General features: G+C 43.7%; 1 long non-coding RNA gene and 1 pseudogene across 1 annotated transcript in view; one reads left to right on the top strand and one right to left on the bottom strand.

Annotated features, from left to right (window-relative positions):
- Positions 1–3,866: 3,866 nt before the first annotated feature.
- The window catches only part of LOC114669909 (uncharacterized), a 75,685-nt gene continuing 62,446 nt past the window's right edge, over positions 3,867–17,105 (bottom strand). Inside the window, exons 2-3 of the long non-coding RNA XR_003719205.2 lie at positions 6,634–6,714; positions 3,867–3,966 (exon numbers count right to left, since the gene is read on the bottom strand). This is a non-coding gene — a long non-coding RNA (uncharacterized LOC114669909). The remainder of the gene's footprint in view (positions 3,967–6,633; positions 6,715–17,105) is intronic.
- LOC709593 (small ribosomal subunit protein uS2 pseudogene) lies at positions 6,734–7,711 on the top strand (annotated as a pseudogene).

A 17,105-nucleotide genomic window follows, 5' to 3' on the forward strand; every position in this document is an offset into this window, starting at 1 on the left:
GGAGTGGAAGTGGGAGTAGCTCCTCCACTTTTATACCTAAGGACCTCTCAATATTTATGTTGTAAATGATTCTGGGCTCTGATGGTTTATGAGTCAAAGACCTATGGAAAGAATTTTTACACCAGAGGACACAATGAGAGTCTTTTAAATACTCTGTTGATTGCGCTACTTGTTTGTATTCTGTATGTGCGTGCATGTGTGTCGTGGGGGGTGGTTATCAGTTTCCCTTGAACCCACAGTGCCATCTGCACTGTTGGTCACCACCATTCATTTTTAACTTTCTTCAAACTGTTACCAGTGGAGGATGTCCAGGTTCTTGGCATTTCGAACAAAGAATTGGGCAAAACACACAAATAAAGCAAGGGAAGAATGAAGCAACGAAAGTAGAGATTTATTGAAAATGAAAGTACACTTCACAGGGTGAGAGCAGGCCACGCATAGGGGCGCAAGAGCCCTGTTACAGAATATTTTCTGGGGGTTTAGTTTCCCATTGGCCACTTGGTGTACAAACCCATGCAAATGAAGTAGTGGCCTACAATCAGTCTGATTCACTGCTGCAACCAACAGAGGCTGAAGTGAAGTTACAAAGGTTCCACCCTATGCAAAAGGTCTGATTGGCTGTGGAAGGCAACCAATCAGAGGCTAAAGTGAAGTTACAAAGTTACAATTCTATGCAAACAAGAGTTGGCCCACAATCAGTCTGATTGGTTGTAGAAAGCAACCAATCAGAGGCTCAGAGGCTGAAGTGAAGTTACAAAGTTACACTCCTATGCAAACTTCTGATTGGTTGAGGAAAGCAACCAATCGGAGGTAGTTTCAATTTTCCATCTGCCAGGCCGAAAATGGGGCAGGTAGTTGCAAAGCAAGACGCCTTCTGTCCTTTTGTTACTTGGGTGTGGAAAGGTGGGGTTTTCCTTTTGATTTAGTTCTAGGAAGTCAGCGTGAATCCGCCTTAAGTTCCCTGCCTCGAGACCCTATTCTCCTGCCTCAAAACAACTTTTCATGCCCATTACTCTACCGAAAATGCTGTTGTCAACTTTACCAACGCTGTGTCTATTTGCCATGCCCAATGAATGTGTCTCTGACCTCAACTTTCTCTAATTCTCATCAGCTTTTGACTGAGTTGACCACTCTCCCCTTTTTGACACACTCTTCTCTCCAATTCTGTGACACCCTGTTCCCATTCCTCTTTTCCCCACCTTACGAGCCTCTCCTGTGTTAAGTTCTCCCTCTCGGCCGGGCGCGGTGGCTCAAGCCTGTAATCCCAGCACTTTGGGAGGCCGAGACAGGCGGATCACGAGGTCAGGAGATCGAGACCATCCTGGCTAACACGGTGAAACCCCGTCTCTACTAAAAAATACAAAAAACTAGCCGGGTGAGGTGGCGGGCGCCTGTAGTCCCAGCTACTCGGGAGGCTGAGGCAGGAGAATGGCGTGAACCCGGGAGGCGGAGCTTGCAGTGAGCTGAGATCCGGCCACTGCACTCCAGCCTGGGCGGCAGAGCGAGACTCTCAAAACAAAACAAAACAAAACAAAAGTTCTCCCTCTCTACTCAATCAGCAAAATTTGATTCTCCTCAAAACTTGGTCCTGGGCCCTCTTTTTAATATCTTCTATACCTAAATATTCTCATCCACTCCAATATCTTTACATACAGTTTATGTCACAGTTTCTAAATTAATACGTCCAGCTCAAATCTTCTTCCCTTTCTCAAAAGTCACATGTATAACTACGTACTTGACATTTCCAGTCGGCTATCTCACAGCATCTCAAAGTCCATATGTCCAAAACAGAACTCCCAATTGTCACCGCCAAGCTCTGGCTTCATCTCCAATCCCACTCCTGGTTCTCCCCCATATTAACAAATGGCAACACATTCATCCAGGAACTCATTTAGAAATCTAGAAGTTATTCTTGACTCTTCCCTTTAGAATGTCTCTTGCTGATTCAATCCTCCAGCAGATTCTACCTCAAAACACATTTCAATTGTATCTTCTTCTCCACATGTCCTCTCTCCTGGGTGTCCACCATAAAGTCGGTGGGAATAGATGAGTATCGCAGACAGGTTCAGACCTTTATAACCCAGAGGTGTGACCCTAGAGAAAAGAGATAACCTCTCTCTTCCAGCATTAACGTAAAATCCCAGCGAAGAAGAGGCCAGGTTTGGCTCATCTGCCAATCACTTTGACTAGAGGGATGTAAAGAATGCCAGACTAAAAAAAACACCACCACCTGTTCCGAATGGAGGCTACTGACTGGGGCCCTCACCTCCCTGTGTGACATCACCTCCCTGTGTGGGCTTTGCTATCTTGCATGCACTTGGCATGCAGGCCAGAACTCTTGAAAGAATGGGCTCTTCAATGAATTGTTGTCATTATAATGCCTAGAAGCTTTGAGAATTTCCTAGAATAGATCTTATACAGAACTTCTAAATTAAAGGAAGCCTTTTGGCTGGGCGTAGTGGCTCATGCCTGTAATCCCTTGGGTGGCTGAGGAGGGCAGATCACCTGAGGTCAGGAGTTCGAGACCAGCCTGGCCAACATGGCAAAACCCTATCTCTACTAAAAATACAAAACTTAGCCAGACATGGTGTTGTGAGCCTATAATCCCAGCTACTCCGGAGGCGGAGGCAGGAGAATTGCTTGATCACTTGAACCTGGGAGATAGAGGTTGCAGTGAGCCAAGATCACACTACTGCATTCCAGCCTGGGCGACAGAGCAAGATTCCATCTCAAAAAAAAAAAAAAAAAAAAAGCCTTTTAGGGCTCTGAAAACATTGGATTATATTTTGTTGGACTGAGGGGTCTGGTTATAAGTGGAAGGTGTCAACCCCTGTGTTCTTTTTCAGTCTCTCAGGATGCTTTAAGCTCTGAGTTCCCCAAACTGGCAAGGTTCCAGAATATATACAGATATATTAATAGATGTAGATAGCTCATGTAGATATAGATAGATATTGATATAGATTCACATGCATTCTATTCTTTAAATTTATGATGTAATATCGTTATACATACCAGAAAATGCATAGTTGAATAACTAAACAGTAAGACATGTAAAAAAAGAAGTAAAGCCAGAGTTTTTTCCTATCCCCATACCCCATCTCCGAAAACCTACGGTAATTCAAATTAGTCTATTCCATCGAAACTCACATGTCTTCTCTTAACATTTTTATAGTTATGGAATTCAACTGGAATTTTGATTTCCCAGAACAAAAATAAGCAAGAAAAAAATCTCCCAGGGTCAGAGAAAGCCCTTCTTCCCATTCATGTTCTTCTCTTGAAAAACCAGCAGAGGGCGAACAAGATGGCAAATAAAACCCGTGGAGCCGACAGGGCAGCCCAGAGAACTTCTGGAACATTCACTGCACAGCAGCCAAATGTGAATTCCCAATTCAAGAACATGAAAAAGCGGAAATATGGTCTCGAACACTAATTTGATTTAACGCTGGCATTTCCAAGTTGTTTCTCTCCGATTTGGGTCTGTGATAGAGACTAAATCCTTTACAACCTGGCTGCTCATCTCCTAGAGACCAGTTTTGGAAAGATTGTTCTTAGAAAATGCACAAAGGGCCAGGCCTGGTGGCTCACACCTGCAATCTTAGCATTTTGGGAGGCTGAGATGGGAGGATCCCTTGCACAGAAGAGTTCAAGACCAGCCTGGGCAATACAGCAAGACCCCAGTCTCTACAAAAAATATATATACACGTATATATTTTATTATATATATTTTACATATATATTTTATATAAATATAAATATATATTTAAAATATATATATATTTTATATAAATATATTTATATAAATATATTTTATATATACATATATATTTTTATATATATATATGTATACATATATGCATAGAGGAGGGCAGAGGATAACAATCTATTTTTTATTTTAATGACAGGGCGTTACATGCTTGCAGCAACCAGAATATGACTTCTCCTGAGCACTTAAGTATTTCACAGCATCTGTAGAATTTAAGAGGAAGGAAATCAAGGAAAGGAAAATTTGTTTTCATATACCCTCAGTTCAGAATAAAGACACATAGAAGTCTTATGGAGGAAAAGATAATTTTATAAGCCTCAATGTTGAATAAAGAATTTTCTATTGAAATTTTAAAATATGTGATGTATGACCTCTGCCCAGTTAGGTAGCCTTGTGGGCCATTTGGGTAAAGCTCTCTTTATACTGTAATTCAGTGTGTCAAAGATCAGTTGTTACTAGACAGGCACAATTTTTTCAAAATGATAAAATCCAGTTTGGGCAAAAGTCTGGGAATATGAACCATTTTGTACACTCTTGGCTGGAGGGTAAATGGGTACAACTTCGGAAGGCAATTAGGCAATGTCCATTCTAATTTTGTGTGAACATCCTACATGATCCCTCATTCTGACTTCTGTCCTGTAAAAACACTAGTAAAGGTATTCAAAAAGATGTGACAAAACCTTCATTGTAGCATTGTTTGTAATAAAGTTTAAAAAGAACTTAAAACTTCACTAAGGATAGACAGAGTCGTTATGGCTTGTTGTATGCCTTAGTACTATTCTAGAGGCTTTATCTGCATTAATTATTTCATCCCAACAAACATTTTTTTCCTTGTATTCGTATTTTTTTTTTTTTTTTTTGAGACAGAGTCTTGCTCTGTCAGTCGCCCAGACTGGAGTGCAGTGGCGCAATCTCGGCTCACCTGCAACCTTCGCCTCCCAGGTTCAAGCTATTCTCTTGCCTCAGCCTCCCCAGTAACTGGGACCACAGGCATGCACCACCATGCCTGGATAATTTTTGTATTTTTTAGCAGAGACAGGGTTTCACCATGTTGGCCAGGCTGGTCTCGAACTCCTGACCTCAGGTGATCCGTCCACCTCGGCCTCCCAAAATGCTGGGATTACAGGTATGAGCCACCACGCCCGGCCTATTTGTATAAATTTCAGGGGTACAAGTGTAGTTTTATTACGTGGATATATTACATACTGGTGAAGTCTGGGCTTTCAGTGCATCCATCACCTAAAGAGTGTGGATTGGACTCAAGTAACTTCTCATCACCCACCCTCCTCCACCCTCCCACTTTTCCCAGTCCCCCATGTTTACCATTGCACACTCTAGGTCGATGTGTACACATGACTCAGCTCCCACTTATAAGTGAGAACATGCGGTATTTGACTTTCTGAGTTGTTTCCCTTAAGATAATGGCCTCCGGTTCCATCCATGTTGCTGCAAAAAACATTTTATTCTTTTTTTATGACTGAATAGTATTCCGTTGTATATATACACCACATTTTCTTTATCCTATCAGCCACTAGTGGATACTTAGGTCAATTCCATATCTTTGCTATTTTGAATAGTGCTGTGATAAGCAAACAAATGCAGGTATCTTTTTGATATAATGATTTCTTTTCCTTTGGGTAGATACCCAGTAGTGGGATTGCTGGATCAAATGATAGTTCTAATTTTAGTTCTTTGAGAAATCTCCATACTGTTTTCCGTGAAAGTCGTACTAATTTACATTCCCACCAACAGTGTATAAGCATTCCTTTTTCTTTATATCCTCAATATCTGTTATCTTCTTACTTTTTAATACTAGCCAATCTGACTGGTATAAAATGATATCTCACTGTGATTTTAACTTGCGTTTCTTTGAGGATTACTGATGTTGAGCATTTTTCATATGTTACTACAAGCATTTTATCAGAATACATTTTATAGATAGAGAAATTAAGACTGAGAGAGGGGAAGTCATTTGTCCAAGTTCACACACAACCTAAGGTGCACAAGTTAGTATCCAACCCAAGTAGTCCATGCTCTTAATTCCTAGGTTCTACTGCGCCTCTTACTGCACTGTTGTAAACATGAGGAAAATTTGCATTTACTATGTGAAAAGATGCCCATAGTATAATGTTAAGATTTAAGAAGCAGTTTTAAAAATACGTGTAGATAGGCTGGGTATAGTGACTCATGCCTGTAATCCCAGCACTTTGGGAGGCTGAGGTGGGCAGATCACTTAAGGTCAGGAGCTGGAGACCAGCCTAGCCAGCATAGTGAAACCCCATCTCTACTAAAAATAGAAAAATTAGCTGGGCATGGTGGCACACGCCTGTAATCCCAGCTACTCTGGAGGCTAAGACCCAAGAGTTGCTTGAACCAGGGAAGCAGAGGTTGCAGTGAGCTGAAATCATGTCACTGCACTCCAGCCAGGGCATCAGAGTAAGACTCCATCTCAATAAAAAGAAAAAAATGTAGAGAGATAGTATAATCTCTTAAAAAGTGTCTATGTGTCAATATATAACCTGTTACATTATTAGAAGTGGTTTCTGGCTGGGAGTGATGGCTCACGTCTATAATCCCCACACTTTGGGAGGCCAAGGCGGGTGGATCACTTGACGTCAGGGGTTCGAGACCAGCCTGCCCAACATGGTGAGACTCCGTCTCTACTAAAAATACAAAAATTAGCCAGGCGTGATGTCGGGTACCTGTAACCCCAGCTACTCGGGAGGTCAAGGCAGGAGAATCGCTTGAACCCGGGACGTGGAAGTTGCAGTGAGCCGAGATCCATCACTCCACTCCAGCCTGGGCAACAAGGTGAGACTTTTGAAAAAAAAAAGGCGGTGGGGGGGATTTCCGGTTTCCATGCTCCTCACAGAGGGGTCCATACAGCGTTGTTCTGGATTCCCATCATAACTTAAAGGGAAAATTTCTCAATGTCCGGAGCCCTTGATGTCCTGCAAATGAAGGAAGAGGATGTTCTTAAGTTCTGCAGCAGAAACCCACTTAGGTGGCACCAATCTTGACTTCCAAATGGAACAGTACATCTACAGAAGGAAAAGTGACGGCATCTACCTCATAAACCTGAAGAGGACCAGGGAGAAGCTTCTGCTGCAGCTCATGCCATTGTTGCGGTTGAAAACCCCGCTGACGTCAGTGTCATGTCCTCCAGGAATACTGGCCAGAGGGCCCTGCTGAAATTTGCTGCCGCCACTGGAGCCACAGCAATTGCTGGCCACTTCACTTCCGGAACTCTTACTAACCAGATCCAGGGAGCCTTCCGGGAGCCACGGCTTCCTGTGGTTACTGACCCCAGAGTTGACCAATAGCCTCTCACAGAGGCATCTTATGTTAACCTTCCCACCATTGCTCTGTGTCACACAGATTCTCCTCAGAGCTGTGTGAACATTGCCATTCCATGCAACAACATGACGCTCACTCAGTGGGTTTGATGTGGATGCTGCCCTGGGAAGTTCTGCACATGCGTGGTACCATTTCCCACGAACACCCGTAGGAGGTCATGCCTGATCTCTACTTCTACAGGGATCCTGAAGAGATTGAAAAAGAAGAGCAGGCTGCTGCTGAAAAGCCTATGACCAAGGAGGAATTTCAGGGTGAACAGACTGCTCCAGCTCCTGAGTTGACTGCTACTCAGCCTGAGGTTTCAGACTGGTCTGACGGCGTGCAGGTGCCCTCTGTGCCTATTCAGCAGTTACCTACTGAAGACTGGAGTGCTCAGCCTGCCACGGAAGTCTGGTCTGCAGCTCTCACGACTCAGGCCACTGAATGGGTAGGAGCAACCACGGAATGGTCTTAAGTTGTCTTGTGCCGGCTCTTAAGCAACATGGAAACAAGGTTGATAGAAAATAAACATCAGTTCCTAAAAAAAAGAAAAAAAATAAAACAGAAGAAGTGGTTTCCCCAGGGGAGAGAGATTGATAGAGATGAAGTAAAGAGAAGCATGTTCACTTTTTACCATGCAAGAATATGTATTTTTAACTCATTACAAGCATAAGTACCTTCTATAAAGACTTTTTAAAATTTTTATACAGACAGGGTTTCATTCCATTGCCCAGGCTGGGGTGCAGTAGCACTATCATATCCCATTGCAGCCTCAAACTCCTTGGCTCAAGTGATTCTCCTGCCTCAGCTTCCCAAATAGCTGGGACTATAGGCATGTGCCACTACGTACAGCTAATTTAAAAAAAAATTTTTTTCAGTCAGGCACTCTAATCCCAGCACCTTGGGAGGCTGAGGTGGGCGGATTGCTTGGGCTCAGGAGTTCAAGACCAGCCTGGGCAACATGGCGAAACCCCATCTCTACTAAAAATGCAGAAATTAGCCAGGCGTGGTGGCACATGCCTGTAATCCCAGCTACTCAGGAGGCTGAGGCAGGAGAATTGCTTGAACCCAAAAGGCAGAGGTTGCAGTGAGCAGAGATCGTACCATTGTACTCCGGCCTGGGCAACAGAATGAGACTCGATCTCAAAAAAAAAAAAAAAAAAAAGATTTTTTTTCACTCAACATTTTCCCATTTTCACTCCAATCTGGTTTTCTTTTGTCTTAGCGCCCACGTCAACACGATGAATGGGCATCTACTGTGTACCAGGCACTGTGTGTAGTGCTTTTCATACCTTTTATTCCTTAATTCTCCCAACAACACTTGCAAGATAGGTGCCATAATCCTCATATTCCCACTGAAAGCACAGATTTGAAGAAGTTAAAAACTAGCTTCAGGTCGTGCCACTTGTAAGTGACAGAGCTGGAGCTTGACCCTGTGTCTGTTAAGCTCCAAAGTCTACATCCTTTCCAATAATCCACACTTCCTCCAAACATGTATTTATATTTCTCAGGTCTATATCATCTCCATCCAGATCTTTTCATAGTAAATGCTTAGAATTTAGATAGCAATGAAGTCTGGTATACAAATGTTACTCTACTTCCATTGCCTTTTCCTTGATTTGTGTTTAGGGTTCAAACAATAAGCTGTGAAGTTTTCCAAACGTGAGAATTTCCCTAACATAAAGACTACATTTATTCTGTTCCGGTAAAAAGAACATTTATGTTACAGGATGACCAGAGATAGCCAAAAGAAGAGGCGGGAGGGGTGCTGAAATCTCAGTTGCCTGAGTGGTGCCTGATATTCCTGAAACCCTCGCTTTGGTCAGCTTTCCATTTCCTTAGAATGTGAAGTATTTTTAACCTGCTGGTGGAATTCTGTTCCTCTCATGGAATGAAGACTCATCACACTCTTGGCTAGGATGTGATAATAAAAGCAGAAGAAAGACTGAATGTGGTGGTTCATGCAGGTAATCTCAGCACTTTAGGACGCCAAAGCAGGAGGATCGCTTGAGCCCAGGAGAGACGAGACTGGGCAACATAGTGAGACTCTGTTTCTTAAAAAAAAAAAAAAAACTAAAAAAAAAAAAAATTAGCTGGGCATGGTAGCACATGTCTATAGTCCCATCTACTCTGGAGGCTGAAGTGGGAGGATCACTTGAGCCCAGAAGTTGGAGGCTGCAGTGAGCTAGCTATGATTGTGCCACTGCAGTCCAGCCTGGGTGACAGAGCAAGACTCTGTCTCTTAAATAAATAAACAAGTAAATCAAAGCAGAAGAACTGTTCTGATGCTAACAGCACTGGAATACTCCCATGGCTAGATTTGCCTGAGTTTAGACCAAAAAAAAACCTGATATATTTCCCAAACTTAATAAGAGTGTAGAGACATGCTTATTGGAAAGCAATAAAGTCTTTAAGAGACTTTAACAATGCAAAACTCTCTGTGAGATCTTCCTACTTTCTCTTATCTTTTTTTTTTTTTTTTTTTCCTTGAGATGGGGTCTCACTCTGTCATCCAGGCTGGAGCACAGTGGCACAATCTCAGCTCACTGCAACCTCCAACTCCGGGGCTCAAGCAATTCTCCCAATTCGGCCTACCAAGTAGTTGGGACTGCTGGTGTGTACCACCACGCTCAGCTATTTTTTCGTATTTTTGGTAGAGACGGGGTTTCACCACGTCGCCCAGGCTGGCCTTGAGCTCCTAAGCTCAAGTGAACGCCTAGGCCTTCCAAAGTGTTGGGATTACAGGTGTGAGCCAGCATGCCAGGCTCCTACCCTACTTTTCTTGCTTGCTTGCTTGTTTTTTTTTTTTTTTTTTTTTTTGAGACAAAGTTTCACTCTGTCATCAAGGCTGGAGTGCAGTGGCACGATCTCGGCTCACTGCAGCCTCGACCTCCCAGGCTCAAGTGATCCTCCCACCTCAGCCTACCAAGTAGCTGGAACCACAGGCACATGCTACCACAGGCAGTCAATTTTTATTTATTTTTACTTTTTGTAGAGATGAGGTCTCACTATGTTGCCCAGGCTGGTCTCCAACTCCTGAGTTCAAATGATCCTCCCACCCCACGTCAGCCTCCCAAAGTGCTGGGATTACAGGTATAAGCCACTATGCCTGGTCTGATCTTCCTATTTTTCAAGTTCTAGATTAAACACCCAGCATAATTCAACAGAAGCAAAAGAAACAAGATTGCAGCCGGGCTCAGTGGCTCACGCCTGTAATGCCAGCACTTTGGGAGGCCAAGGCGGGAAGATCATGATCTCAGGAGATCGAGACCACAGTGAAACTCAGTCTCTACTAAAAATACAAAAAATTAGCTGGGCATGGTGGCGGGCGCCTGTATTCCCAGCCACTCGGGAAGCTGAAGCAGGAGAGTGGCCTGAACCTGGGAGGCGGAGCTTGCAGTGAGCCTAGATCATTCCACTGCACTCCAGCCTGGGCGACAGAGCGAGACTCCGTCTCAAAAAAAAAAAAGAAAGAAAGAAACAAGATTGCTCATTCAACAGAAACAAGGATTGTTGCTTGCCTCTTTAGGATTATTGAAGTACTAGTGGATCCCCAAGTCTCTGCCTGGGATATGAGTTTGACTGAGAACTCCCAGTAATAGTGAATGAAGAAACTGGATCTTTTTTTTTTTTTTTTTAATTGCAAGACAACATTTTTCTCTATATTTTCCTTAAAAATAACTTCTAGGCTGGGCGCGGTGGCTCACGCCTGTAATCCTAGCACTTTGGGAAGCCAAGGCAGGTGGATCACGAGGTCAGGAGATCGAGACCATCCTGGCTAACACAGTGAAATCCCATCTCTACTAAAAAATACAAAAAACTTAGTGGGTGTGGTGGTGTGCGCCTGTAGTCCCAGCTACTTGGGAGGCTGAGGCGGGAGAATAGCATGAACCAAGGAGGCGGAGCTTGCAGTGAGCAGAGATCGCACCACTGCACTCCAGCCTGGGTGACAGAGCGAGACTCCATCTCAAAAATAAAATAATAATAATTTTTTAAAAACTTCTATTGCTTTTGGTGTTGTTAATCTCTAAGTCTGTTGGGAAGAGTCTGTCTATTGGGAAGAGGCTGAAAAGCATTGAATAGAATAAAGACAAATAAAAAAATCACACTTATTATTACTACTTACAAATGACCACTTAATAGTTTGATGTCACCTTCCTAGGTCAATGTGTATGTAAATATATTTTTAGGTTCTTGGCTTGCTTTTTAAAAGTGGGATTATGCTGAATCTACTATTTTTTAGTAGCCTTTTTCGCTTAACAGTTTGTTTTGAATATTTTCTTATGTTATTAAGTAACCTTCTCTAATATTAAAATAATCAATGGAGGAAATGAAGAAGTGAAATGTTTAATATTAACCATAAGGCTCATGTTAACTGAGCTACATCCCATTTCACCAGCTTCAAGTACAAGATGGAAGTCAAATATCCCTTGTTTTTTGGCTTTTTGTTTTGTTTTGTATTTTTGAGACAGAGTCTCTCGCTCTGTCACCCAGGCTGGAAGGCAGTGGCACAATCTTGGCTCACTGCAACCTCCGCCTCCTGGGTTCAAGCGATTCTCCTGCCTCGGTCTCCCAAGTAGCTGGGATAACAGGTGCGCACCACTATGCATAGCTAATTTTTGTATTTTAGTAGAGACGGGGTTTCACTATGTTGGCCAGGCTGGTCTCGAACTCCTGACCTCGAGTGATCTGTCCACCTCGGTCCCCCAAAATGCTGGGATTACAGGCGTGAGCCATTGTGCCTGGCCATCAAATATCTCTTAATAGTCGAATCAAGGTTTTCTGAAACCTCATCTCGCCAGTTGAGTAATTTTTTTCTCCTCTTCAAGGGTCTTCTCTCTCATTATAATTTGAAGAACCCCAAGAATGCTTCAGGTAAGAGATGAGTCTGGGCTACCACTGCCCCAGGTGAAAAACAGCCGAACGCTCTGCATGAGCTAGGGATTGCCAGCTGGTGTAACCATTGACCCCCAACTCAGCACAAGGTTATTTCTTACTTGCTTAAGAGTTCAAATTTGTGTTCCTTGTTGGGTGGGGAAGGTGATGGGGAGCAGCTCTGATTTTGGTCTCTCTAGATGCTGGCATCCAGCCAGCAGAAGAGGGAAATGCCTGGAGGTTCCCCAGGTGAGATCCTCGTGGAACTTCCACCATATCCAGTCGTCAGTCCCAAGGCCATACCTCATTGCCAGGTAGGCTGGGAAATGTGGTATGGCTCTGTGCCCAGAAAGAAGAGAACATGAATTTCGGTAAGTACTATTTCTATTTTCGCCACCTTCTACTCTTTTGGCACCAAATGCAGACAGTCCTTACTTATAATTTTTCAACTAATTATTTTTTGACTTTATGATAGTGCAAAAGTAATATGAATTCAGTAGTAACAGTACTTCAAGTACTCATACAGCCATTCTATTGTTCATTTTCTGTACGGTATTCAGTAAATTACACAAGATATTTAACACTTTTATATAAAATCAGCTTTGCGTTAGATGATTTTGTCCAACTGCAGACAAACTTAAGCGCTCTGCGCATGTTTAAGGTAGGCTAAGCTATGATTTCAGCAGGTTAGTTCTATTCAATGCATTTTCGACTGGAGATATCGTCCACTTACAATGGGTTTATTGGGATGTAGCCCCATCATCGTAAGTGGGGGAGCATCTGTTCTGGTTTGCAGCTTTCTTCCTACAGCAGAGAACACACCCATTCCTCTACTGCCTGCAGCTCATACTCCAGAACCTTACTCTGATTCACAGTTCTCATCCTCAGGTTTGGACAGAGACCTTTGCAGTCGAGTGAGCTATGATCTACAATTTAAGTCATCTCTCCTCCCTCCTTTCCCAAGCACTGGGCACAAAAGTAAAACACAGTGCCAGATCTTGAGGGATCCAAAAACATATCCCTATGTTCAGTCATCATGGAAGCATGAAAATTGTTCTACTAAACCATGTGCCAGGCTGAGTGGGAGCTCCGGGGAAGAAAAACAAGTGCCTAAGAAGGTCAGAGAAGGTTCTCTGAAGGAAATTACATTGGAGTTAAGCTTGAAAACTGAATTGGGGTTTTCCAGGAGGCCACAGGGCCAAAGGATTTTCCAGTCTCAATAAACACTATGTGGAAAGTAGTACCAGCTAATTACAGACAACTTTAATCTCTCTCTTGCCAATTTCTCAGAGCTCAAGTTTTAAGTAGTGAGTGAACATAAATTATCTTTTTGATAGGCAGGCTGCTCCTGCATCTCCTTTGGTTCTCTCTGGAATCTTGGAAGCTTTCCTTACCCACGCTATTCCACACAGTTGCCTCTAGAGTTTACTAGAACGTTCTAGCAAGGGGCACAGACACTTATGCACCGCGGAATGAAGAAATGTGCTCCTCTGTCTGGGAAGGCCAGCCTGCTCTGCCAGTGGGCTGTTTAAGGAAGGAAGCGTGTGCAGCAGTGACACGGATAGGATGCTACCCAGATGGGCAGAATCAACGCTGGCCATCAATGGGGTGATCGGTGTTGCAGCCACATCACCCTTCCATCCAGCATTCTTCTTTGGCTTTAGCTGTCTTCACTCTTAATGGCACAAAAGTTGAAGAGGTGTCTCTTCCAGAATAGAGTGAAAACTGCCTGTTGTTTGCCCTGGTGTGGTCGCTCACACCTATAATCCCAGTATTTTGCAAGGCCAAGGAGGGAGGATCGATCACTTGAGCTCAGGAGTTCCAGACTAGCCTGGGCAACATAGCAAGACCTCATCTCTACAAAAAAAAAAAAAAAAACTTTTTTTAAATCTGGGTATGATGGTGCATGCTCGTAGTCCCAGCTTCTTGGGAGGCTAAGGCGGGAAGATCACTTGAGCTCAGAAGTTTAAGGGGGCAGGGAGCCATGATCTTGCCACTGTACTCCAACCTGGGTGACAAAGTGAGACCTTGTTTCAAAAAAAAAAAAAAAAGCCTGTTGTTTGGGAAGGCATGTGTGTGTCTCACATTGAGTTGCCTGCAGCTCTCAGTGCAAGACTTTCACCCATATCTCTGCCCTTAATCCTGTTACAGCAGGGAAAACGGCTTTTTTGAAAGAAAGAAGAACCTGCAGATGGACGACGGTGGGCAGTCTTTGCCAGAAATACATTTTTCACCCAAACATTCTCTCTTGCTAGTGTAGGCTGAAGTTTGACTTCCAAGCTTTCACTTGTGAATGCTGTAAATGCACATTACTTCACAAATGTCTACATATTTTTTAGCAGCAAGAGGAGAAACTGGAGCGTTAGTGTTTACCTAGCAATACCTAAGTATTTTATTCATCTTTCAATGAATCTGGATAAAAATTTTTTAAGAGACAGGGCCTCACTCTGTCACCCAGGCTGGAGTGCAGTGGCACAATCATGGCTCACTGCAGCTTTGAATTCCTGGAGAGCTCAAGTGATCCCTCCGCCTCGGCCTTCTGAGTAGCTGAAACCACAGGCACGTCACTATACCTGGCTATTTATTTATTTATTTAAGAGATGAGGTCTTGCTATGTTGTCCAGGCTGGTTTTGAACTTCTGGCCTCAAGTGATTCTCCTTCCTTGGCCACCCAAGGTGCTGAGATTACAGGTGTGAGCCACTGCGTCCAGCACAGAATCTGGAAAAATTCTTATACGGCAATAAATGACTGAGCTGAAATCAGGATCATTTGGGTACCAAGAACAGAGACTAAGGTATTTTGGGAAAAGTAGGACTTAGTGAAAAGCCACTAATCACAGGAGCACAAAAGAAAAAAAAAAAAAAAGGTCTTGGTCAGGGCAGGGGCAAAGGCTTCTTTTCTCTTCCCTTATCTTCCAAAATCAGTGTTTCTGCATTCCAGGTTTTCAGAAGAGGAAATGGATTGGCCCAATTCACTTTTCCCACCAGGGCACCAGATTTTAGGTGTCAGGCCAGCCAGTAGGTGGCCTATCCTGACAAGTCTCCTCCCCTAGATACTTAGCTATGGCCAGGGGCATGGGATCCAGAGGGCCCCTGGCCCAGAAGAATGGGTGAGGGAACTACCCCAAAATGTATCTAATACATTATGAGACTTAGGTCAACAATTAGGAGTTGCATTCTGGACCTACACTCGCTGCTTCCAGTGTTGGCTCCAGCCCTTACTAGCTGTGTGACTTTGCCCAGGTTACCTAACCTCTCTGTTTTTCAGTTTCTTCTCTTAAGATGGAGCAAATAAACGGTACCTTCTCACAGGATTCTGATAAAGATTAAATGAGACAAGGGGCTGGTGGCTCACGCCTGTAATCCCAGCACTTTGGGAGGCCAAAGTGGGCAGATCACCTGGGGTCAGGAGTTCAAGACCAGCCTGGCCAACATGGCAAAACCCCATCTCTACTAAAAATACAAACAAATTAGCCAGGTGTGGTGGTGTACGCCTGCAGTCCCAGCTACTTGGGAGGCTGAGACAGAAGAATCGCTTGAACCCGGGAAGCAAAGGCTGCAGTGAGGAGAGATCGTGCCATTGCACTCCAGCCTGGACAACAAGAGCAAAACTCTGTCTTAAAAAATAATAATAATGAAATAAATAAATAAATGAGACAAGGTATTAAAAGCACTCAAAACTATAAATAGCACACAGTGAGTATTCAGTAAGTATTGCCATTATGTTTTGCCAAAAAATACGCAGCTCTTTCTCAGTTTTCTGTTAATGGTGTCATCATTCTCCCATACATAAAAAGTAAAGTCAGCCAGGCACAGTGGCTCATGCCTGTAATCCCAGCACTTTGGGAGGCCAAGGCAAGCGGATCACCTTGTCAGGAGTTTGAGACCAGCCTGACCAACATGGAGAAACCCCATCTCTACTAAAAATACAAAATTTAGCCAGGCGTTGTGGCGCATGCCTATAATCCCAGCTACTCGGGAGGCTGAGGCAGGAGAATCGCTTGAACCTGGGAGGCAGAGGTTGCAGTGAGGCAAGATCACGCCATTGCACTCCAGCCTGGGCAACAAGAGCAAAACTCTGTCTCAAAAAAAAAAAAGTAAAGCCACCTGTTGACCATTATGTCCTGTTCATTCTTTCTTCGCTAAGCCTTTTACTTTATTCACTGATTTGTTTATTTATCCGATTTACAGTTTTGAGCATCCATTTGCTACGTAAAAAAATATTTTTTTTCGTTTCCAACTTTGCAGGCATCTCTCTAACTTAAGCCCTTAATACCTTCCACTTGGACTGTTAGAGTTAGCTTCCACACTGGTCTCCCTGGCTTCTGCATACCATGGCCAGATTAATGTCACTAACACACATTCTGATCATGTCATTCCCCTGCTCAATGGTTTTCTGTGCTTCCCTATTGTTTGTGGTATAAAGTCCACATTTTGAAACTTGACATTCAAAACATTCTGCAGTTTGGATCTGATCTGCCATGGCAGTTCATTCCCACGGCTTCCCATCTAGAGACCATGCTCTGGTTGACTGCACTGTTCTTGTTTCTCTCCGCATGGCAGCTCCTCTGATGCTTTCCCACCTCTGCCTTTGTTCCTGTTGTTCCACCCACCTGAAATGCCTGACCAGTCCTATCAGCATCACATGGGAGCTTGTTAGAAACGGCATGCCCAAAATCTACCGCATCAGAATCTGCATTTTAACAAGATCCTTGGATGGTTCATATACATGTCTTTTTCTTTTTCCTTTTTTCTTTTCCTAACACGGAGTCTTGCTCTGTCACCCAGGCTGGAGTGCAGTGGCGCGATCTCGGCTTACTGCAACCTCCGCCACTCGGGTTTACGCAATTCTCCTGCCTCGGCCTCCCGAGTAGCTGAGATTACAGGCGTGCACTCCCATGCTCGACTAATTTTTTTTTTTTTTTTTTGAGACAGAGGCTCACTCTGTCGCCTAGGCTGGAGTGCAGTGGTACAATCTCGGCTCACTGCAACATCCACCTTCTGGGTTCAAGCGATTCTCTTGGCTCAGCCTCCCAAGTAGCTGGGACTGCAGGTATACTGGTACGCAGCATCACGCCCTGGTAATTTTTTTTCCTTTAGTAGAGACAGGGTTTCACCATGTTGGCCAGGC

Source organism: Macaca mulatta, chromosome 9 (assembly GCF_049350105.2).
Source record: "Macaca mulatta isolate MMU2019108-1 chromosome 9, T2T-MMU8v2.0, whole genome shotgun sequence".
Taxonomy (NCBI): Eukaryota; Metazoa; Chordata; class Mammalia; order Primates; family Cercopithecidae; genus Macaca; species Macaca mulatta.